This window comes from Rhinoraja longicauda, chromosome 1 (assembly GCF_053455715.1).
Source record: "Rhinoraja longicauda isolate Sanriku21f chromosome 1, sRhiLon1.1, whole genome shotgun sequence".
NCBI lineage: Eukaryota > Metazoa > Chordata > Chondrichthyes > Rajiformes > Arhynchobatidae > Rhinoraja > Rhinoraja longicauda.
The window spans coordinates 20,232,101-20,257,612 of NC_135953.1; positions in this window are offsets into that span (position 1 = coordinate 20,232,101).

A 25,512-nucleotide genomic window follows, 5' to 3' on the forward strand; every position below is an offset into this window, starting at 1 on the left:
TTATGAAAAGACTGGTCAAGCTAGATGCAGGAAAAATGTTCCCAATGTTGGGGGAGTCCAGAACCAGGGGCCACAGTCTAAGAATAAAGGGGAGGCCATTTAAAACTGAGGTGAGAAAAAACATTTTCACCCATTTGTGGAATTCTCTGCCACAGAAGGCAGTGGAGGGCAATTCATTGGATGAATTTAAAAGAGAGTTAGATAGAGCTCTGGGGGCTAGTGGAATCAAAGGATATGGAGAGAATGCAGGCACGGGTTACTGATTGTGGATGATCAGCCATGATCATAATGAATGGCGGTGCTGGCTCGAAGGGTCAAATGGCCTCCTCCTGCACCTATTTTCTATGTATATATATACATACTCCTTAGTACACACACACATATACACAAAAAGCAAACAATAGTAGGGCAATAATAACAATAATAGTCTCTGTAGTTCAGAGCTTATTTGAGGTTGTAGTGTTTAATAGCCTGATGGCTGTAGGGAAAAAGCTGTTCCTGAACCTGGACGTTACAGTTTTATAAAACTGATGTTCAAACTCCTGAAAGAAATCTTGCTTAAGCAAGTTTAATTTTGATTGAATATTGGCAAGTGTCTTTTTTAAACAGTGATGACTGTTGCAGCAGTTCTTGATTTACTGTAATAGGCAACAGAACTGACAAGACGGTCTTAACTAGTCTGAACCGAGCTAACTTGGAAATATTCCAACTGAGGGCTTGATGAAACTTGGGCCTGAGTGGGAACCAATATGCAATATTTTGAATGATTTTCTCTTTCTTTGTTCTATAATTATTTCATCAAATATTTGCAAATTGTTAGGAGTTGCAAAATGGAGTGACTATTAAAATAATAATTGTGCAAAAAATCATCCTATAGGGGTCAACTCCAAACGGATATATACCAAACTGAGATATACAAACTGAACCCCAGAAAGAGATGCAAGGAATGGCAGATGATGGCTTACTAAAAGAAAAACACAAAGTGCAGGAGTAACTTAGTAGGTCAGGCAGCATCTCTGGAGAACGAGGATTGCAGACCTGAAATGTCACCTATCCATGTCGTCCAGAGATGCTGCCTGACTTGTTGAGTTAATCCAGCACTTTGTGTCTATTTTTTAACTCTGAAAGACAATAGGGCCCTGGAAAAACTCCAGTGAATGTTCAGAAGGATAAAATCTGAGGAAGTTGGAGATCAAACCGAGTCTTTTATCACCTTCCTAACACCACCGTCCAAAGTTCTATAACTGCATAAACGCAGTTAGCTTACTTCTGAAGAGCAAACATTTAATAGAAATGACCTACCCTATAGTTGGTGAGGAATCCTAAAGAGTGACGGACCCGACATCTGACCTATTCATTGCAGACCAATTTAGCAGTGGTCTTATGAAACAAGTCATTAGGTCATAAGGAAAAGGAGTAGAATTAGGCCATTCAGCCCATCAAGTTTACTCTGCCATTCAATCATGGCTGATCTATCTCTCCCTTCTAATCCCATTCTCCAGATATGATGCCCAAAATTGCTCACAGGTCTTTGATCTTCCAATAGGAAGTAGGTGCTGTAATAAGGGCTAGATTCCACCCCAGAGCTACTTCACTACAAGCACTTTGTCTTTCATAGTTATCTTTGTCCTCCACATCAGGTTAATGTCCTTCCTCCATGTAGAACTTCCTATGAAGTGGTACCCGTCTGAATGCATTGTCCACAGGTGGAATGGCATTGGTGTCCGTGTTACAGAAAAGGGGCCAGTGTCAAAAAGAGCTACCCCGAAGACAGACACAAAATGCTAGAGTATCTCGGCGGGACAGGCAGCATCGCTGGAAAGAAGGAATGGGTGACGTTTAGGGTCGAGACCCTTCTTCAGACCTGCTGTATAATTGCAGGGTGGACTTTGAGAAATGGGAGAGGAAGGCACGCCAAGTTCTTCACGGGGCTATCATTTCAAGAGAATGCTGTGGATTTTTACAGTGCAACCTGCCTGGAATGTAGCGTTAACAGCCCTTTCTTTTATTGGGAACTGATGTTTACAGGAAAAGATATTAAAGGAGCATTTTCATTAGGAATTTCGGCAAAAGGCAGTCAAAAATACCTCTTTCATTGCGGCTGCCTACGTAAACACTAGCTGTAATGTATCATCCGGTCCCAATTGGAAGTACTATGTGCGTAGTCATAAGGCATCACAATCTTTCTACTGTAACACTAAAGCCTCATGGGCTTACTGTGGGGTTTGTCTACCTACCTTTTAACAAAGCTGAAGGCTTTAGAAAACCCTGCAAGGAAATCAGACAGGTTTCCCATCTCTTCATGTTCTGCAAGAGCTTGTGAGGTAGAAATTTGTCCGGGGTCTACTTTCAACATCCATTCGCATCCCCGCCACATCAAACCAAATGCGGTGTCCCCTGTAAGTCCAGCCTGAAATGGTGCTGGTGAGGGGGCCGAGGTGGGCAATCTTTCAGCAATGGCAGGTGCCTCACATTATGTAAGTGCAGGGCTGTTGTTGATGTGGTAAAGAAGAGCAATAGAGGGAAGACTGAGTGTGGCTGGCTTGGTGACGTTGTAAGAGTTGTGTTGTACTGACAAGGGAGCCCTGTCATGTCTCGTGGAGCATCTGGGGAGGGAATGACTCTGAAGAAGGGTTTGGACCCAAGATGTCATTTGCCCATTCCCTCCCCAGACGCTGCCTGACCCACTGTGTTTATTCAGCACTTTGTGTTCAACCCAGCGATTGTTTCAATCTGGCTCGGGAGGTTTTAGGAAGAAGGTGTCAAGGAGCACAGTGTAATTTAGTTTAATTTAATTTAGTTTCGTTTATCATATCATATCATATCATATATATACAGCCGGAAACAGGCCTTTTCGGCCCCCCAAGTCCGTGCCGCCCAGCGATCCCCGTACATTAACACTATCCTACACCCACTAGGGACAATTTTTACATTTACCCAGCCAATTAACCTGCATAACCTGTACGTCTTTGGAGTGTGGGAGGAAACCGAAGATCTCGGAGAAAACCCACGCAGGTCACGGGGAGAACGTACAAACTCCTTACAGTGCAGCACCCATAGTCAGGATCGAACCTGAGTCTCCGGCGCTGCATTCGCTGTAAAGCAGCAACTCTACCGCTGCGCTACCGTGCCACCTAGTAACAGTGCAGAAACAGGCCCTTCACCCCACTGAGTCTGTGCTGACCAGCGATCACCTGCACACTAGCACTATCTTACACGCTAGTGCACGCAGAGGAGATGAGTTTCGTTTGATATCAATTTCGCCATGGACCCTGTGGGCCGAAGAGCCTGTTCCTGTGCTGCACTGTTCTATGCTCTCAGTTCCAATATTATTCAGGACCCAGCCAACTTGGACAAACACTCATTTCACTCCCACCATCTGGATGAATAGACAATAGACAATAGGTGCAGGAGTAGGCCATTCGGCCCTTCGAGCCAGCACCGCCATTCAATGTGATCATGGCTGATCATTCTCAATCAGTACCCCGTTCCTGCCTTCTCCCCATACCCCCTGACTCCGCTATCCTTAAGAGCTCTATCTAGCTCTCTCTTGAATGTATTCAGAGAATTGGCCTCCACTGCACTCTGAGGCAGAGAATTCCACAGATTCACAACTCACTGACTGAAAAAGTTTTTCCTCATCACTGTTCTAAATGGCTTACCCCTTATTCTTAAACTGTGGCCCCTGGTTCTGGACTCCCCCAACATTGGGAACATGTTTCCTGCCTCTAACGTGTCCAACCCCTTAATAATCTTATACGTTTCGATAAGATCCCCTCTCATCCTTCTAAATTCCAGTGTATACAAGCCTAGTCGCTCCAGTCTTTCAACATATGACAGTCCCGCCATTCCGGGAATTAACCTAGTAAACCTACGCTGCACGCCCTCAATAGCAAGAATATCCTTCCTCAAATTTGGAGACCAAAACTGCACACAATACTCCAGGTGCGGTCTCACTAGGGCCTTGTACAACTGCAGAAGGACCTCTTTGCTCCTATACTCAACTCCTCTTGTTATGAAGGCCAACATTCCATTGGCTTTCTTCACTGCCTGCTGTACCTGCATGCTTCCTTTCAGTGACTGATGCACTAGGACACCCAGATCACGTTGTACGTCCCCTTTTCCTAACTTGACACCATTCAGATAATAATCTGCCTTCCTATTCATACCACCAAAGTGGATAACCTCACACTTATCCACATTAAACTGCATCTGCCAAGCATCCGCCCACTCACACAGCCTGTCCAAGTCATCCATGCAACCTCATAGCATCTTCCTCACAGTTCACACTGCCACCCAGCTTTGTATCATCTGCAAATTTGCTAATGGTACTTTTAATCCATCCAAGTCATTGATGTATATTGTAAATAGCTGCGGTCCCAACACCGAGCCTTGAAGGTACAGGAGGTGACCACTAGGCCGAAGGACAGCTGGTGAAGAACATGGATATCGATCATGTGCAGGCAGATTGAAGAACGGCTTCTTTCCAGCAACCATCAGGCTCCTGAGGGCTGCACAACCTCACCTCAGAAGCTATGATCTATGGACTGTGTCTTTGATTGCACAATCGACTTGGTTATAGCTGGCACAACAGGACGCATGACAATAATAAACTCAACTAAATGAAACAGTCTGAAGAAGGGTCTCGACCCGAAACGTCCCCTATCCCTTTCCTCCAGAGATGCCGCCTGTCCCGCTGAGTTACTCCAGCTTTTTGCGTCTATCTTCTAAATTAAACTGAAACCACGGTGATTCATTTATTTTATATTTGATTATTATATATTATCTGCACGTCATTTTGTTCACTGGCCTGTTAAACTGCAACAAGTAAGAGTTTCATTGTCAGTACAACTAAACACTCTTGAGTAAACTTGATGCTTGTGTTGCCAACAGAGTTGAAAGAAGCCCTGCTCCTTTGGTGCTTGGAGGGGAAGCAAGCCAGATTGATGGATGCAAAATGAAACTCTTAGTTACAAGTAGCTGAAATTCATTCAGAGATTCATCCAGCCTTACTGCAGCTGCTGAAGCTGCTGAAGCTGCTGGTCAAAGTTGAACAAGCTGAACAATCTGGAGCTGCAAATCCTAAAGTTTGTTTGAGATGCAGCGCTAACTACTGTAAAAAAGCCAATAATTCTGTTTCCTGGGATTTTCTTTGATCGCCAAGGAGTCAGGCCTGTGCTAAGAGCTGGAATTTCTGAGCTCTGAATCAGAAGGATTTGGGTTCAAGTTTCACTGCTCCAGACTGATACTCCAGGGCCGCATGTCGGATATGAGCAACCTCAAATGAAACCTTAAATCGTCGACTTGCCTTACTTTGTAGCTAGTTGTAAAATAGCTCAGAGAGCCAGCTACTCTAATGAAGAACTTAGCGGGACAGTCAGCATCTCCGGAGAGAAGGAATGGGCGATGTTTCGGGTTGAGACCCTTCTTCAGAAACGTCACCAATTCCTTCTCTCCAGAGATGCTGCCAGTCCCAGCTTTTATTGTCTATCTTCGGTTTAAACCATCATCTGCTATTCCTTCCGACACACTCTAATGAAGAAGACGGGCATGGTTAAAGTTTATCTCACAATGAACAATAATTATCTGGTCATTATATCATGAATAGTGGCGCAGCGGTAGAGTTGCTGCATTACAGTGCCAAAGACACGGGTTCGATCCTGACTGCGGTCGTTGTCTGTACAGAGTTTGTACATTCTCTCCGTGACCTGTGTGGGTTTTCTCCGGTTTTCTGCCACACTACAAAGACGTACAGGTTTGTAGGTTACTTGGCTTGGTATAATTGTAAAATGGCCGCAGTGTGTGTAGGATAGGATAGTGTTAAAATGCGGGGATCGCTAGTCGGCAGTGCTGCAGCGCTAATCTTTTAGGTGCCGGAGCTGTCACTGGTGCCGGAGCAGCCGCTGTTAAATTCCCCGCTCGTTAAAATTCCCCGCTGTTTATTTTGGCTTTTTTTTACAGAGGTGCCGGAGCGGCGGTCCGGTGAACTCCGACAGCACTGCCCCCTGCTGGTCGGTGTGGACTCAGTGGGCAGAAGGGCCTGTTTCCACATTGTCCTCTCTAAAACTTTAATAAACAACTACGTACGTTCTCCCTGTGACCACGGCCTGTAGCTTCCCCTCTTTTACCTCGCTCCCTTCTTGAACAGTAGACATTTGCAATTTTCCAGTCCTTTGGGACCATTCCTGACACTAGTGATTCTTGAAAGATCACTACCAAAACTTCCACAAACTTTAAAGCTACCTCTTTCAGAATGCTGGGATGTGGTACATCTGGTCCAGGTGACTTATCCACCCTCAGACATTTCAACTTCCGAAGCACTTTCCCCTCAGTAATAGGAGAATGGCCTAACCAATGTTTGTAACATGATATCCCAGCTCTTTCATTCTGCGCACCAACTGGCACAGGGTGCAGGGCTGCACGGTGGCGCAGCGGTAGAGCCACTGCCTTACAGCGCCAGAGACCCAAGTTCGATCCTTACTAAGGGTGCTGTCTGTACAGAGTTTGTACGTTCTCCACGTGATCGCGTGGGATTTCTCCGGGTGCTCCGGTTTCCTCCCACGTTCCAAAGATGTGCGGGTTTGTAGGTTAAATGGCTTTAAGAAAGTGGGATAACAGTGTGACCTCGTATGAACATGTGATCAATGGTCGGCGCGTACTCGGTGGGCCAAAGGGTCGAAGGACCTGTTTCCACTCTGTATCTCTAAACTAAAGTAAACTAAATGCAGATGATACTAAGATAGGTGGTGTAGTTAATAATGAAGTCGAGTTTCAAAGTCTACAGAGAGACTTGGGCCTTTTGGAAGGGTGGGCTGAAAGATGGCAGATGGAGATTAATGTTGATAAGTGTGAGGTGCTGCATTTTGGTAGGACAAATCAAAATAGGACGTACAGGGTAAATGGTAGGGAATTGAGGAATGCAGTGGAACAGAGGGATCTGGGAATAACTGTGCATTGTTCCCTGAAGGTGGAATCTCATGTGGATAGGGTGGTGAAGAAGGCGTTTGGTATGCTTGCCTTTATAAATCAGAGCATCGAATATAGAAGTTGGGACGTAATGTTGAAATTGTACAGGGCATTGGTGAGGCCGAATCTGGAGTATGGTGTGCAGTTCTGGTCGCCAAATTATAGGAAGGATGTCGACAAAATGGAGAGGGTACAGAGGAGATTTACTAGAATGTTGCCTGGGTTTCAGCACTTAAGCTACAGAGAGAGGTTGAACAGGTTGGGTCTTTATTCTTTGGAGCGTAGAAGGTTGAGGGGGGACTTGATAGAGGTTTTTAAAATTTTAAGAGGGACGGACAGAGTTGACGTGGGTAGGCTTTTCCCTTTGAGAGTGGGGAAGATTCCAACAAGGGGACATAACTTCAGAATTAAGGGACAAAAGTTTAGGGGTAACATGAGGGGTAACTTCTTTACTCAGAGGGTGGTGGCTGTGTGGAATGCCGGTGGAAGTGGTGGAGGCAGGCTCGATTTTATTATTTAAGAGTAAATTGGGTAGGTATATGGATGGGAGGGGATTGGAGGGTTATGGTCTGAGAGCAGGTAGATGAGACTAGGTCAGAGAAAGTGGTCGGCGTGGACTGGTAGGGCCGAACGGGCCTGTTTCCGTGCTGTATTTGTTATATGGTTATATGGTTATATGGTTATAAACTAAACTAAACTAAGCTAAACTAAACTAAACTAAAGTAAAGTAAATAATTTCCTGTATTAGACCATTGAATGCAATACTTTACTTTGGAAAGATTTTGCATCTTTTATTATGAAAAATTGGAAAAACCTTTGAAATTTCTGCTCCATAACGTCAAATAACCTGGAAGCCACCAGGTGGGAGATTCACCTCATTGGAAGTTGCACAGGTCAGATCCCAGTAAAGACTGGCAAGCTCTTCCAAATGTGTAGGAAGGAACTGCTGATGCAGGTTTACAGTGAATATATAGACATAAAATGCTTGGGTAACTCAGCGGGTCAGGCAGCAACTCTGGAGAAAAGGAATAGGTGACGTTTCATGTCGAGCCCCTTCTTCAGATGTTTTTTTTTGTATTAACACCTGAGGTTGTAGTTTTGCCGTGTACTATTATTTTTTTTTAGCTTTTCCACTGACATGTAAAATATAAATGAAAAGGTTAACTGATAATCTCCAAATGAAAGACAACAAGTCTTCTCAGCAAAGCTATCAGAGTAAGTTCCCGCTGGGTAAAAGGCAAGCAGAGATAGACTGGAACAGTTGCAACAATGAAGGAAATCGAGCATATAGCCGGATTGCGGTTGTATAAGAGAAAAACTATGTAGACATGAGCCCAGAATTAAGGCAGTAATTAACAACTCAGAGAGCCACCCGATATCGGATGACATAATAATCTTGGTGTTGTTGTTTAGAACATGTCCAAGCTTATTATTTTTGATTACATTTTAACCTTGATAAGATCGCATTTCCTTTAAGGTTAATGCTGCCCGAGAAAGAAGGAACTGATGCTTAAAGGATCAAATTCAGAGTCCAGGGAAATATTGAGCAGAGTATTGCATTTCAAAAAGGAGTCCACTTATTGCCTGGCTCCCTGCATGACAGCTGGACTTTCCAAACTGATGTAGCTGCACAAATACTCCTCCTTTTACTTCTCAACTGACAAACAGCCCTATTTACACAGTTCCTCAAGAGATATAATAGGTGTACTAGAAAACCATGGCTTGCAATGTGGGTCATTAACATTATAATGCCTTTGGATGAATTTGCCTCGACTATTGTCTTCATGAAGACATTAACTGTTTAAAACAAACTTGGTAATGCATTTGTTGGCAGGCTGCGAAATCTCATTTAAGCATACTAATTTTTGTTACAAACATCCCATTGTGAGCTTTAAACTAAATTATTCCTAGTTGTGTTGCATTGTGTTGAGTGAACAGGCTCTCAATATATAAAAGGAATTTGCATTTATATAGCACCTTCCCAAACCTTAGGAAGTGCCAATAGTTGTTGGGGCTGAAGTCATAGAGTCATAGAGTCATAGTGTGGAAACAGGCCCTTCGGCCTAATGTGCCCACGCCGGCCAACATGTCCCAGCTTCACTGGTCCCACCTGCCTGCGCTTGGTCCATATCCCTCCAAACCTGTCCTATCCATGTACCTGTCTAACTGTTTCTTGGACGTTGGGATAGTCCCAGCCTCAACTACCTCCTCTGGCAGCTTGTTTCATACATCCACCACCCTTTGTGTCAAAAGGTTACCCCTCAGATTCCTATTAAATCTTTTCCCCTTCACCTCCCTCGATTCACATACTCTAGCCAAGAGACTGAGCAAGTGTAGCTACTGCTGTAATAAGAGGAAGGTGGTGCCAAGCTGTGCACATCAAGACCCAAAAAATATTGGTGAGGAACTATTAGAACATAGAATATAAGGCAACACGATGGTGCAGTGGTAGAGTTGCTGCCTTGCAGTGCTTGCAGCGCCGGAGACCCGGGTTCGATCCCGACTATGGGTGCTTGTCTGTATGGAGTTTGTACGTTCTCCCCGTGACCATGTGGGTTTTATCCGTTTTTTCCCACACTCCAAAGACGTACAGGTTTGTAGGTTAATTGGCTTGGCATAAATGTAATTTGTCCCTAGTGTGTGTGGGATAGTGTTAGTGTGCGGGGATTGTTGGTCGGTGCGGACTCGGTGGGCCGAAGGGCCTGTTTCCGCGCTGTATCTCTGAACTAAACTAAATTAAACTGGAACATACAGCACAGGAACAGGTCTTTCGGACTGCAATGGCTGTGCCGGTGATGATGCCAGGATAAGCTAAAGTCATCTGCCTGCACATGATCCATATTCCCTCCATTCCCTGCATTGCACTAAATCTTGCACTAAATCCTGTATCCTTTATCCTTTCTCTGTACACTGTGGATGGGTTGATTTGTAATCATGCTGTCCTTTGACTGGATGGCACGCAAACAAAAGTTATTCCCTGTACCTCAGTACTCTTGATAATAATAAACTAAACTAGAACTAGACTAAACTAAACTAGATTAAACTAAACTAGACTAAACTAAACTAAACTAAACCAAACCATACCAATTACCAGTGCCCATCTAAAAGCTTCTTAATTTGCCACTATCTTACGGATATGCCCCCACCACCGCTAGCAGCGTATTCCAGGAACCTATCACCCTCTGTGTAAAAGATTTGCCTCACACATTTCCTTTAAACCTGTCCCTCTTGGCTTAAACCTCCCCCTACTACGTAGCATAGACCATCATACGAATCAACCTCCCTTCCATCGGCCTCGGCAAGGCTAGCAGCATCATCAAGAACGAGTCGCACCCTGGCCACGCCCTCTTCTCCCCTTTCCCATCAGGCTAAAGGTATAGACGTGTGAAAACCAAAGATACTAGAGGACCAAGATAGACCACTAGTATGTCACGGCGCCATTTTAGTAGGCAGAAACTTACAGAAACATTTTTAAAGAAAAATAACAAAAATCTGTGAATTGATAGATGAGTCATATTCTGCATTTTAATGGTATCATCACACATACTGTTCCCCCAAAACACTGATTACACTGTGAGAGGCATAATTTAGTAGGTTTTGCCTACTAAAATGGCTCCTTTGCATACAACACTTCAGAATAGGCGATTTCAACGGAGTTCCTCTAGTATCTTTGGTGAAAACGCACACCTCAAGATTCAGGAACAGTTTCATCCCAGCTGTTATCAGGCAACTGAACCATCCTACCACCAAATAGAGAGCAGTCCTGAACTACTATCTACCTCATTGGAGACCTTCGGACGATATTTCATCGGACTTTACTGGCTTTATCTTGCACTAAACGTTATTCACATTATTCTCTCCATCATGAATCTGTACACTGTGGATGACTCGATTGTAATCAAGTATTGTCTTTCCACTGACTCGTTAGCACGCAACAACAGCTTTTCACTGTACCTTGGCACATGTGATAATGAACAAAACTCATATTCAAACTCTAGTCTTTGATATTTCCACACTGGGAAAACAGTTCTGACTATATACCCTATCTAATGGGATGTTTAGGATCTCACCAAGAAAGGCAGATATGGCTTTGGAATCATAACAAAAAGTAATAATTTTTGTTCTTCAAAAGTAGTCATAAGTTATAAGGTCATAAGTGATTGGAGGAGAATTAGGCCATTCGTCCCATCAAGTCTACTCTGCCATTCAATCATGGCCGATCTATATCTTAACCTCACTCTCCTGCCTTCTCCCGACAACCCGTGACAACCGTACCAATTAGGAATCTATCTATCTCTGCAGTGTGAGCTGTGAGGAAGATGCTATGAGGTTGCAGGGTGACTTGGACAGGTTGTGTGAGTGGGCGGATGCATGGCAGATGCAGTTTAATGTGGATAAGTGTGAGGTTATCCACTTTGGTGGTAAGAATAGGAAGGCAGATTATTATCTGAGTGGTGTCAAGTTAGGAAAAGGGAACGTACAACGAGATCTCCCAATCTCGTTGTACCCCTGGGTACAATGACAATAAAGATATATTGTATTGTATCTGGGTGTCCTAGTGCATCAGTCACTGAAAGGAAGCATACAGGTACAGCAGTCAGTGAAGAAAGCCAATGGAATGTTGGCCTTCATAACAAGAGGAGTTGAGTATAGGAGCAAAGAGGTCCTTCTGCAGTTGTACATGGCCCTAGTGAGACCGCACCTGGAGTACTGTGTGCAGTTTTGGTCTCCAAATTTGAGGAAGGATATTCTTGCTATTGAGGGCGTGCAGCGTAGGTTTACTAGATTAATTCCCGGAATGGCGGGACTGTCATATGTTGAAAGACTGGAGCGACTAGGCTTGTATACACTGGAATTTAGAAGGATGAGAGGGGATCTTATCGAAACACATAAGATTATTAAGGGGTTGGACACGTTAGAGGCAGGAAACATGTTCCCAAAAACTTTTTCAGTCAGAGAGTTGTAAATCTATGGAATTCTCTGCTTCAGAAGGCAGTGGAGGCCAATTCTCTGAATGCATTCAAGAGAGAGCTAGATACTCTTAAGGATAGCGGAGTCGTTTCTGCCTTCTATGGGGAGAAGGCAGAAACGGGGTACTGATTGAGAATGATCAGCCATGATCACATTGAATGGTGGTGCTGGCTCGAAGGGCCAAATGGCCTACTCCTGCACCTATTGTCTATTGTCTATTGTCCATTAAAAATACCCATCCAGCCAAGTTGTGGAGTCAGTTGAGTTAAGGGCTTTACATTGTTTTAACAGAAGGTGCTCATTTATTTTTATGTAAGCAGATGAATCACCTATTAGTCCTGGAGTCTCTACCAAGTAAAGCGTAATCTACTTGCAACTGTGGGCAACTTCGAAATCACTGAAATTATATTTTATTTGTGCAACCGCTTATGTAGATGGTGGTTCACTGCTTATTTATCAAACATTCAAACGCTGCACCTTTCTCTTTTACAGATCTTATTAATATTTGCTGATATTATCTAAGGATGGCAGTCTGTTCCATAGGCCCATTGTAACTCAGGGAAAGACCATTAACTGATCCACAACATGCATTATGGAAACTAGTGCTGTGACTTAAATAATTGAACTAAACTAACAACTGGAAACCATCTATTTTATTCATTATCTTATGAATCTGGTGCAATCATTTACTTTATACTTCCTTGGGGAGGCGCTTTGTGCTTTTTATTTATTCATGCAGAGCAGATTACAGACAATGCTACCATTTACTCCCCATTCCAAATTGCGCTCTAAGCTGAATGTCTTGCCGAGACATTGCAGAATCAACTCTGATGATATCAATGGTGCTTTATTGTCACGTGTGTACTGCAAGTGAACTTCTTATTGCATAGCTCACACCTGCAGGCATGATGGCACAGCGGTAGAGCTGCTGCCTTACAGCACCAGAGACCCGGGTTCGAAGCCGACTAAGGGCGTTGTCTGCTGGCAGCCCACACTGTGGATAAAGCTTACCCATAGATTAGGTAAAGGGGGAGTACAACGAGACCTGGGTGTCCTTGTGCACCAGTCACTGAAAGTAAGTATGCAGGTACAACAGGCAGTGAAGAATGCTCATGACCTGATGGCCTTCATCACAAGAGGATTTGAGTATAGGAATAAAGAAGTCTTTCTGCAGTTGTATAGGGCCCTGGTGAGACCAATTTTGCCTTGTGTGCAATTTTGGTCTCCTAATTTGAGGAAGGACATCCTTGCTATTGAGGCAGTGCAGCGTAGGTTCGAGAGGTTAATCCCCGGGTTGGCGGGACTGTCATATGAGGAAAGGTTGGAAAGACTGGGCTTGTATTTACCGGAGTTTAGAAGGATGAGAGGGGATCTTATATCATATCATATCATATCATATATATACAGCGTGGAAACAGGCCTTTTCGGCCCACCAAGTCCGCGCCGCCCAGCGATCCCCGCACATTAACACTATCCTACACACACTAGGGACAATTTTTTACATTTACCCAGTCAAATTAACCTACATACACGTATTAAAATTATGAAAGGACTGGACAAGCTAGATGCAGGAAAAATGTTTCCAATGTTGGGGGAGTCCAGAACCAGGGGACACAGTCTAAGAATAAAGAGGAGGCCATTTAAATCTGAGGTGAGAAAAAACTTTTTCACCCAGAGAGTTGTGAAGTTGTGGAATTCTCTGCCACAGAAGGCAGGGGGGGGGGGGGGGGGAGGGGGGGAATTCACTGGTTGAATTTAAAAGAGAGTTAGATAGAACTCTGGGAGCTAGTGGTATCAAGGGATATGGGAAGGCAAGCTCAGTTTACTGATTGTGGATGATCAGCCATGATCACAATGAATGACGGTGCTGGCTCGAAGGGCCAAATGTCCTACTCCTGCACCTATTTTCTATGTTTCTATGTTTCTAAACAAAGAAACATTGATAATTGTTCCAGGAGTGGGCCATTCGGCCCTTTGAGCCGGCACCGCCATTAAATAATTAATCCAGAATCAGTACCCTGTTCCTGCTTTCTCCCCATATCCCTTGATTCCGTTAGCCCTTAGAGCTATATCGAACTCTCTTCCAGTGAATTGGCCTCCACTGCCTTCTGTGGCAGAGAATTCCACATATTCACAACTCTCTGGCTGAAAAAGTTTTTCCTCATCTCAGTCCAAAATGGCCTACCCCTTATTCTTAAACTGCGACCCCTGGTTCTGGACTCCCCCAACATGGTCAGGCAGGTTTCCTTCCCTAAAGATGTAGGTGAACAAGGAGACACAAGAGATTGCAGATGCTGGAATCAACGTAAAGTGCAGGAAGATGCTTCCTGATCCACTGAGTTCCTCCGGCACTTTGTATTTTACATTGGCAAACATGATGATTATTTTAGAATACTCTGGTGCTGTGATGGCCACTGATAGTAACCTTTTACGTCAGATTCATTAAAGTACGTTAACTCTCCCACTCCCATGCTCAGTTTTGATTAATTATCCAAATCTCAGTAACTCGACCACCACACAATTTACCTGTCTATGCACAAATTACTTTTCCTGGGAAACATGGATTGGTCTGGGAATTTTTCTGACGGATATCCTCTGCACCCTATGTAAGGTCTCAAAAATCATCTGGCATATGATATTGGATTGGATTGGGTCAGATTGGGATCATTGCTGCAACTTTCGGTGTTTGTGATAATTGCTAAGGACTTGGTTGTGGAGGTAGAAAGCAAGCTGAATAAGTTTGCACACAACATGAAAATCGGTGGTCTTGTGGCTGGACATGTATAACGGTGTATAGATGAAATGGAAAGTTGAATAGGTGGAATTTAATCCCGAAGATAGACACAAAATGTTGGAGTAACTCAGCGGGACAGGCAGCATCTCTGGATAGAAGGAATGGGTGGCGTTTCTGGTCGAGACCCTTCTTTCAGACTGAGAGTCAGGAGACACAGAGATAAGGAAGGGTAATGTGTGAAAACAAGACATCAAAAGAGATGCGGCTCAAGGAAAATGTAGAATAGATCATTGTTAGAAAGGAGAAGGTGGCAACAAAGCAAACAGAGATAAAATGTAACCGGGGACAGTGAGACTGATCGGAGAACTGGGAAGGGGGAGGGGATGGAGAGAGAGGGAAAGCATGGGTTACTTGAAGTTAGAGGAATCAATATTCATACCGCTGGGGTGTAAGCTGTCCAAGTGAAATATGAGGTACTGTTCCTCCAATTTGCGCTGGCCCTCACTCTGACAATGGAGGAGGCCCAGGACCGAAGATTGAGGGGGGATCTTATAGAAACTTACCAAATTCTTAAGGGGTTGGACAGGCTAGATGCAGGAAGATTGTTCCCGATGTTGGGGAAGTCCAGAACAAGGGGTCACAGTTTAAGGATAAGGGGGAAGTCTTTTAGGACTGAGATGAGAACTTTCTTTTTCACACAGAGAGTGGTGAATCTGTGGAATTCTCTGCCACAGAAGGTAGTTGAGGCCAGTTCATTGGCTATATTTAAGAGGGAGTTAGATGTGGCCCTTGTGGCTAAAGGGATCAGGGGGTATGGGATACTGAGTTGGATGATCAGCCATGATCATATTGAATGGCGGTGCAGGCTCGAAGGGCCGAATGGCCTACTCCTGCACCTATTTTCTATGTTTCTATGTTTCTATGAAAGGTTGGTGTGGGATTGGGAGGTGGAGTTAAAGTGTTTGTCAACCAGGAAATCAGGTAGGTTTAGGCAGACTGAGCGGAGATCCTACCATGAGAGAGGTAATGCATAGATAGGTACATGGACAGGACAGTTTAAGAAGGATATGGACCAAACACAGGCAAGTGGAACTGGTGTAGATGGGACATGTTGGTCAGTGTGGGCCGAAGGGCCTGTTTCCACACTGTATGACTCTATGACTCTATTTCCAGCCGGGGAGACAGGCTTTGACTGTCTAGCCGATCTATGCCTCTCAGAAGTATATACTTCTATCAAGTCTCCCCTCGACCTCTGATGTTCCAGAGAAAAAAGTTGAAAAAAGCATTCAAGGTTTCTTTACAAGAGTGATGTTTACGAAGGGTTGAATGCAAACCAGGGAAAATGCCATGGCACAAACACTCACAGCAGAAGAAACCAAGCAGCCCATGTGTGTGAATATGTGTGAAAAATGCAATGGTTAAATGGCAGGAGTGATATCAAATTGAATCAATTATCCTCTGTGCCACAACTTAATCTAGCCATTGATGCAAACAATTGTCTGACAGTGCAGTCAGTTACTACTCTTTGAAATTGCTTAAGTGTCTTTTCCAATTACTCAAAATTTGAAACAAAAGTGCATAAATTTGCAATGGCTTTATGCGAGAAAAATCAAAGCAGATTTTCCCTGCTACTGTAACGAGAGCTAGATCTGCACGTGTTTTATTTTAGAGTCGGCCATGTATTGAAGTTGGGTCTTATCCTGGGCAGGGGTTTGATAAGTTACATTGTCATTTTATAGGTCAAGTTACAAATAACTTTAGTGAACCTCCTTCGGCTGCCAGGTTTGACGAGATGGTAATTCAAGCAATCGAACACAATACTGCGGCCGCTGCCGTTAGTACTGGCACTTACAGGTTGCAAGGCCTTACACCGCTCGGGCTACCATCTGGAATACATTGTATGTGCCCTATTTACACTGAAGAGCAATCTGCAGGAGTAATACTATGCACACATGTGGAAATTATGGGAAATAGTTAGGTTCGTCAAGATATGGAATGTACTGGTTTAAGCGGAGGTCACATCGTGCCGGACCTGGTCTGGGCACGGAGGGGTCATTGCACATTAATGCGGATAAACTCTCATGCATCAGGCTCACTGCAGCCAAAGTAACCCATTGCTGCGAGAAACCTGACAAGATCAGGAGGTCCGGGCTCTGACTAGCGTTGTCCAATTCCCGGATCCCAAATGTCAGGGCCACCAATCCCAAGAATGGGCGGCACGGTGGCGCAGCGGTAGAGTTGCTGCCTTACGGCGCCAGAGACCCGGGTTCGATCCTGACTACGGGTGCTGTCTGTACGGAGTTTGTACGTTCTCCCCGTGACCTCCGTGGGATTTCCCCGAAACCTTCTGTTTCCTCCCACACTCCAAAGACATGCAGGTTTGCAGGTTGATTGGCTTGGTGTAAATGTATAAATGTAAAACTGTCCCTAGTGTGTGTAGGATAGTGCTAGTGTATGGGGATTTCTGGTCGGTGCTGACTCGGCAGGACGAAGGGCCTGTTTCCACGCTGTATCTCTAAACTAAATTAAACTAAACTAAGTACAGTTGTATTTATATTTATTCAGGAATAGCTTCTTCACAACAACCATCAGGTTATTGAACACTATAAACACCAACTACATTTCGAACTATGAACTGTCTTATAGAGCCGTTGCAGCGTCGAAACAGGCTCTTGGGCCCAACTTGCTCACACTGGCCAACATGTCCCATCCACAGACGCACAGAGTCTCTTGCCCAGAGTAGAGGAATCGAGAACCAGAGGACATAGTTTTAAGGTGAGGGGGCAAAAGATTTAATAGGAACCTGAGGCGTAACTTTTTCACGCAATGGGCGGTAGGTACATGGAACAAGCTGCAGGGGAAGGTAGTTGAGGCAGGGACTATTGCAACATTTAAGAAACATCCAGACAGGTACATGGATAGGACAGGTTTAGAGTGATATAGGCTAATTGCAGGCAAGTGGGACTAGTGTAGATGGCACATGTTGGCACGGTGTGGGCAAGTTGGGCTGAAGGGCCTTCTTCCACAGTGTGTGTCTCTCGCTCTATGACTCTATCTACACTAGTCTGAACTATAGACTGTCTTTGGTCACAATAAGGACTCTAGGCTTATTTGAACTAGTATTGGTATCACAAAATGCTGGAGTAACTCAGCGGGTCTGGCATATCTCAGGAGAGAAGGAATGGGTGACGTTTCGGGTCGAGAACCTTCTTCAGACTGATGTCAGGGGAGGGGGCGGGACAAAGAAAGAATGTAGTTGGAGACAGGAAGACAGTGGGAGAACTGAGAAGGGGAGGGGAAGAGAGGGATAGAGGAGCTATCTGAAGTTAGAGAAATCAATGTTCATGCCGCTGGGGTGTAAGCTGCCCAAGTGAAATATGAGATGCAGTTCCTCCAATTTGCCTCACTATGACAATGGAGGAGGCCCATGACAGAAAGGTCAGACTGGGAGTGGGAGGGGGAGTTGAAGTGCTGAGCCACCGGGAGATCAGGTTGGTTAAGGCGGACTGAGCAAAGGTGTTGAACGAAACGATCGCCGAACCTGCGTTTGGTCTCGCCGATGTAGAGATGTTGACATCTGGAACAGCGGATACAATAGATGAGGTTGGAGGAGGTGCAGGTGAACCTCTGCCTCACCTGGAAAGACTGTTTGGGTCCTTGCATGGAGGCGAGGTAAAGGGACAGGTGTTACATCTCCTGCGGTCGCAGGGGAAAGTGCCTGGGGAGGGGGTGGTTTGGGTGGGAAAGGGACGAGTGGACCAGGGAGTTACAGAGGGAACGTTCTCTGCGGAACGCAGAAAGGGGAGGAGATGGGAAGATGTGGCCAGTAGTGGGATCCCGTTGGAGGTGACGGAAAGTTTGGAGGATAATACCTTCGATTTGTACCAGCATCTGCAGTTATTTTCCTACATGAACTAGTATTGGAGTTATTAAATTATTGATTTTTTTTGGTTTATTATACGTTTTGTATGAGTACTGTATTTACAGGCCTGTTAAGCTGCTGCAAGTAAGAATTCCATTGTTCTTTTGTCGGTACATATGACAAATAAGCACTGTGGACTTTTGATCTCAAGATTACTTTATAATAAGTAATGTAACCTGACCATATTAATCATATGGTTCACACTAAAGTATGATGGGAAAGTATGGTGCACATTGCAAAAATATAGGGTTATGGAGTTGAGGATAAGTTTAGTTTAGTTGAGTTTAGAAATACAGCATGGAAACAGGCCCTTCGGCCCACCAAGCCTGTGCCAACCAATGATCACGAATACAGCAGTGTAGGAAAATAACTGCAGATGCTGGTACAAATCGAAGGTATCACAAAATGCTGGAGTAAATCAGCGGGTCAGGTAGCATCTCTGGAGAGAAGGAATGGGTGACGTTTCGGGTCGAGACCCTTCTTCAGACATACAGCAGTTCTATATAATCCCAGTTATGCATCCTCTACACTAGGGACAATTTTACTGAAGCCAATTAACTTACAAACCCGCACGTCTTTGGAATGTGGGAGGAAAACCGGAGCACCTGGAGGAAACCCACGCGATCACAGGGAGAACGAGCAAACCCCTGTACGGATAGCACCTGTAGTCAGGATCGAACTCGCGTTGTAAACCAGCAACTCTACAACTGCACCACTGTGTCGCCCGTTACCAGTCACTATCAAAACTGCCTGAAGTTTTAATTGATGCACAACATGCATGTATTTTCAGGGAGAGATGTGGATTGTGCCTTTGTTATTGAGATGATGAATAGGACCCACCAATCTAAAAGTGAAAGTTTAATTTGCTAGCTGGCTTTTTCCAGTATCTAAACATTCATTTGTTCTTTGTGCAACGAGATTAGTTTCCTCGCACCTATTTAGCTCAAACCTGCACAGCTGTTTATTGGGCACAGTGGCGCAGCAGTAGAGTTTCTTCCCACAGGCCATCAGGACTGTCAACTTTTATAACTCCAGAGACTAAATTTTTGTCTACACTATAGTAACTTATTAACTTTATTTATATGCTGTAACTGTAATTCTTTTTTGTGCACAATCCGCAGGCATTGCCACTTTCATTTCACTGCACATCCTGTATGTGAATGTGACAAATAAACTTGACTTGACTTGACTTGACTTGACTTGACTTGACTTATAGCGCCAAAGACCACGGTTTGATCCTAACTACGGGTGCTGTCTGAGCAGAGATTGTATGTTCTCCCTGTGACCTGTGTGAGTTTTCTCCAGGAGCTCCGGTTTCCTCCCACACTCCAAAGATGTACAGATTTGTAGGCTAATTGGATTGGTATAATTGTAAATTGTTCCTAGTGGGTGTAGAATAGTGTTAGTGTACGGGGGTCGCTGATCGGCACGGACTTGGTAGGCCGAAGGGCCTGTGTCTATAAACTAAACTAACCTAAACCAAACCTTTTATTTTATTTCCATTGTTAGCACTGCATAATATTTATGCCACAGTCACCTCTTACTGTGAAATATGTAAGTGCTTTGTCATATAATGGACAATACACAACAGGTGCAGGAGGAGGCCATTCGGCCCTTTGAGCCAGCACCGCCATTCAATGTGATTATGGCTGATCATCCTCAATCAGTACCCCGTTCCTGCCTTCTCCCCATACCCCCTGACTCCGCTATCCTTAAGAGCTCTATCTAGCTCTCTCTTGAATGCATTCAGAGAATTGGCCTCCACTGCCTTCTGAGGCAGAGAATTCCACAGATTCACAACTCTTTGACTGAAAAGGTTTTTCCTCCTCTCAGTTCTAAATGGCCTACCCCTTATTCTTAAACTGTGGCCCCTTGTTCTGGACTCCCCCAACATTGGGAACATGTTTCCTGCCTCTAATGTGTCCAACCCCTTAATAATCTTATACGTTTCGATAAGATCCCCTCTCATCCTTCTAAATTCCAGTGTATACAAGCCTAGTCGCTCCAGTCTTTCAACCCAATAGTAGCCCCTTTATGATTTGTTGTCATTGATCCTGGAATGCTGTTCCTATTTTAGAGGTGCTGTACAAATACATGTCGTTGTTTAACGGGTGGCCGCTGAATCATCCAGTTCTTCCCACAACTGGAGGGAGTTCAAAAATAAACACGGCCTCTGCAGTGAAGGGTCTTGAAACAATTATTGGTCTCAAATACTTTGCCTCATTGAAGGCACCTGATGACTGTTTTAGCGTGCTCCTTGGGGACGAGTGTAGTTTTCAATGTCCTGTGGGATGTTTCTCAGCCCTGCTGAAGCACCAAAGGCTGGGCCTCTAAATTGGGCCCCAGTGCACTGGCTTTGCACTACAGAGGGCTTAACAAGGTCTAATCTCTGCACCAATAAGTCAATTAAACCACAAAGCCAAGTTATTTGCTCTAATTGCTTCGGATCATGAATAAAATCAGTGGAGTAATTTTTAGTATTGCCCAAATCTTTGAACTTCATTTTATTACAGTTGCAGCGCTCGTAAAAAAAGAATTGCTGTCAGTGACGGCTAATGACTTAATTTAAGCAAAGCCTATGGTTCCCATTAAGGTTTTGTGCGGAAGGACACAAAATGCTGGAGTAACTCAGTGGGTCTGGCAGCATCTCTGGAGAACATGGATAGGTGGCTTTTTGGGTCGGGACCCTTTTTCAGACACAATGTTTTGTGCTAGTTTGTTTTATGATTAATTACAAAGTGCTCATTAATCTAACTGCATCAGTGCTGGCCTCTTCTTCACACCATGTTTTTATGCTGATATCATAATATTTCTACATAATTTACTATAGCCATATTAAGCAAGTACACCGGAAGCTGAATAATCTACTCCAATGATTTAGAATACCAATTATATTTAAAACAAGTCTATTCACAATAAACCCATTGATGTACATATTAATGGACACACGCTTTTGACTCTAAAGGTTGGGACGTTATGTTGCAGTTATACAAGATGCTGGTGAGGCTACACTTGGAATATTGTGTTCAGCCTGGTCACCCTGTTATAGGAAAAGTGCTATTAAGCTGGTAAGAGTGCGGAGAAGATTTACGAGCATGTTGACAGGACTCGAGGGCCTGAGGTATGGGGAGTGGTTAGGCAGGCTCAGACTTTATTCCTTGGAGCGCAGGAGGCTGAAGGTGCTCTTAAAGAAATGTATAAAATCATAAGGGAACACATTGGGTCAATGCACAGTGTTTCTTTCCCCCAGGGGAGGGAATCAAGGACTAGAGGGAATAAGTTTAAGATAGGGGGGGGGGGGGGGGGGGGGGAAGATTGAATAGGAACTTTTTCACACAGAGGACAAGAAGTTTCAGATGCAAAATGCCGTTAGCTGCAATCACAGAACAATCTCTTGTGAACGGTTTAAATCAATTTGCCAAGATCTTCCTCAGTCCAAGGCTCGAGAATTTCAAGAAAATGGGAAACAATGTTCAGTGAAAGACAAGTAACTGAAACGTTCTCTTTGAAGCCATTTGGCAAAGTTATAAGTAACAAATTCAAATGCAACCCATTTAAGAATCTTTCCCTCTGTTTATTAACGCAGTGCAGCCTGCCTGCACTCACTACAATTAGTGATCCGTGAACATTAAAAACATTGGTTGAAAAGCTCAGTCCACAGAGGCCTAGTGATGGCTGTTTTCTCATTCTTGAAGGTTTAATATAATTGCTATGGATTCACAAACACCTGTGCCTAGAAATAGGGCAGCGATTCATAATTGGCCTTTTCAATCCAGGCTCCAATTAGAGAGCGTACTGTGTCTGCTATGATCAGATGTCACCACTCTTCAGTTGAGCTCCTCTTGGGTGGACAATAGCAATGTTTGGAGTAATTTCAAAAAGACTGAGTGAATAAGGAGATTCTGGCAAGACTAACTTACAAAGACATTTGCTTGGTATAAAAACCCTGCTGTCTCTGAGTGCTACTCAATATCCTGGGGTCTAGCTTAGAAAATGTAAATTCTTTTGGTGTGCGCTAGCACTCCTGGAGCTACAATGGACCCAGAACAGTTCCCCCTTTATTTTGACTCTTGTCACCGAGTATAATTGCGGCCGTTATTCTTTAAGCTGTTTTAGGAGCATCAAAATCACTTACAAAGGCATTGATCAGCGCTGAGAGAGGGTCCAAGTGTGGATCGGAGAGCAGATGATATTTGTTATGCTAGTCTCCATGTTCCCCTCTCAAGACCGAATGACAAAATGGAAGAGTGTCACACAAACACTCTCACATGAACGCTAAACAATTTCACACCAGCTCCGTGGGTCTGCTGGGTTAACTGAAGTGATTATTTCAAGCTAACTAATAATATTGCATTCAAGAGAGAGCTGGATAGAGCTCTGAAGGATAGCGGAGTCAGGGGGTATGGGGAGAAGGCAGGAACGGGGTACTGATTGAGAATGATCAGCCATGATCACATTGAATGGCGGTTATGGCTCAAAGGGCCGAATGGCCTCCTCCTGCACCTATTGTCTATTGTCTAATATGTTTAATAAATCAGCAAAATAAGGAATTTGGATTAAATGTACCAAGGGTCATTCTGACAAGGTATGCCGTTCCTGCCATCCGGTTTTAGTTATCTCATTGGTTTGCTCCTATCCCTCAGGTGGCTGTAACAGAGACTGTTAGTGCAGCTCCATGTGCAAAGGTATGTCTCATTGTTCACCAGAAAAGGCATTTCCTATGAACCAAAACTAAACCTTTTTGTACTGAGTGTGCAATTCGACATTCTCCACAGTTAACAGTCAATCTTTCCCTCATACAGAATGTTGACCAAGTTGTGGGAAATATAATTTGTGACCTGTCATATGTATTGTTTATCTGCCTGCTGTAATACCTTCAATAAAACTGGAGAGGAAACAGGTACGTGTAGAAATAGATACGAATAGAAATAAGGTAGACACAAAATACTGGAGTAACACAGCGGGACAGGCAGCATCTCTGGAGAGAAGGAATGGGTGACAAAGAGTCTCGACCCTTCCTTCTCTCCAGAGATGCTGCCTGGCCCGCTGAGTTACTCCAGCATTTTGTGTCTACCTTCGATTTAAACCAGCATCTGCAGTTCTTTCTGACACATGAATAGAAATAAGGGTTTGTTAAGCATCCCTCAGTACTTCTGAGTTCCGTGATAGGCATAAAACCACTCAGCCGCCAAATCATTAGCTCAACAATAACAACTTGGATTTAGACGGTGTCTGAACTGTGGGAAAACTCCCCATTACACTTCACAAGAGTATTATTCGATCAAAGAATTATTCTTAATTATATTATTTTTGCCGACAGGAAGCAAATAAATTATTTAAAGAAAGCTACAGATCAGCAACGTAAATCAGCTGGTAAAATTCATCTCAGTAACTTTACTTTCAAAAACCACAGAATTCTGTACTTTTGTTCTTTGATTTTTATTAAGTTTAGTTTAGTTTACAGTGCAGAAACAGGACCCTCGACCCTCCGAGCCCACGCCGACCAGCGATCCCCGTACACTAACGCGATCCTACACACACTCAGCACAATTGATCATTTTTACCAAAGCCGTTTAATCTACAAACCTGTACATCTTTGGATTGTGGGAGGAAACCGAAGCTCCCGGAGAAATCCCACACGGTCACAGGGAGAACGTACAAACTCCGTACTGACAGCACCCGTAGTCAGGATCGAACCCGGGTCTCTGGCCCTGTAAGGCAGCAACACTACCGCTGCACCACTGTGCTGCTCTTGAATACATGGAGGCCCCAGTGAGGCGATTTGTGTTGGAGAAGGTTTTCAGAGGTCAGTTTGCAACAAAACAGCAACATTCATTTTATGCCTCTCTAAAGACTGTTACATCTCTAAGTGTGACAAAGGTTCTCAACCTGTTCCTTTTCTCTGAGTTGATGCCTGACCCGCTGAGTTACTCCAGCTTTTTGTGTCTATCTTCGGTTTAAACTAGCATCTGCAATTCTTTCCTACACATAGGAAGGATGTCGACAAAATGGAGAGGGTACAGAGGAGATTTACTAGAATGTTGCCTGGGTTTCAGCACTTAGGCTACAGAGAGAGGTTGAACAGGTTGGGTCTTTATTCTTTGGAGCGTAGAAGGTTGAGGGGGGACTTGATAGAGGTTTTTAAAATTATGAGAGGGACGGACAGAGTTGACGTGGGTAGGCTTTTCCCTTTGAGAGTGGGGAAGATTCCAACAAGGGGACATAGCTTCAGAATTGAGGGACAAAGGTTTAGGGGTAACATGAGGGGGAACTTCTTTACTCAGAGGGTTGTGGCTGTATGGAATGGGCTTCCGGTGGAAGTGGTGGAGGCTGGCTCGATTTTATTATTTAAGAGTAAATTGGATAGGTATATGGATAGGAGGGGATTGGAGGGTTATGGTCTGAGTGCAGGTAGATGAGACTAGGTCAGGGAGAATGGTCGGCGTGGACTGGTAGGGCCGGACAGGCCTGTTTCCATGCTGTAGTTGTTATATGTTATATGTTATATGTTATACCTCTTTAAGTAGTATAAGAAAATAACTGCAGATGCTGGTACAAATCGATTTATTCACAAAATGCTGGAGTAACTCAGCAGGTCAGGCAGCATCTCGGGAGAGAAGGAATGGGTGACGTTTCGGGTCGAGACCCTTCTTCAGACTGATGTCAGGGGGGCGGGACAAAGGAAGGATATAGGTGGAGACAGGAAGATAGAGGGAGATCTGGGAAGGAGGGGAAGGGAGGGACAGAGGAGCTATCTAAAGTTGATCTCTTCCAACAGGGAGTTGTTGAGGGGATGCATTGGTGTTACCTCCAAGGTGTTCCCTTTTTTTCCTTGGCCTCATCTCATTCTGTGAGATTCTCCCATTTCCTCTTCCACCTACATCACTATCTTTGGACAGATAAGGGGAAAAATTCAGGA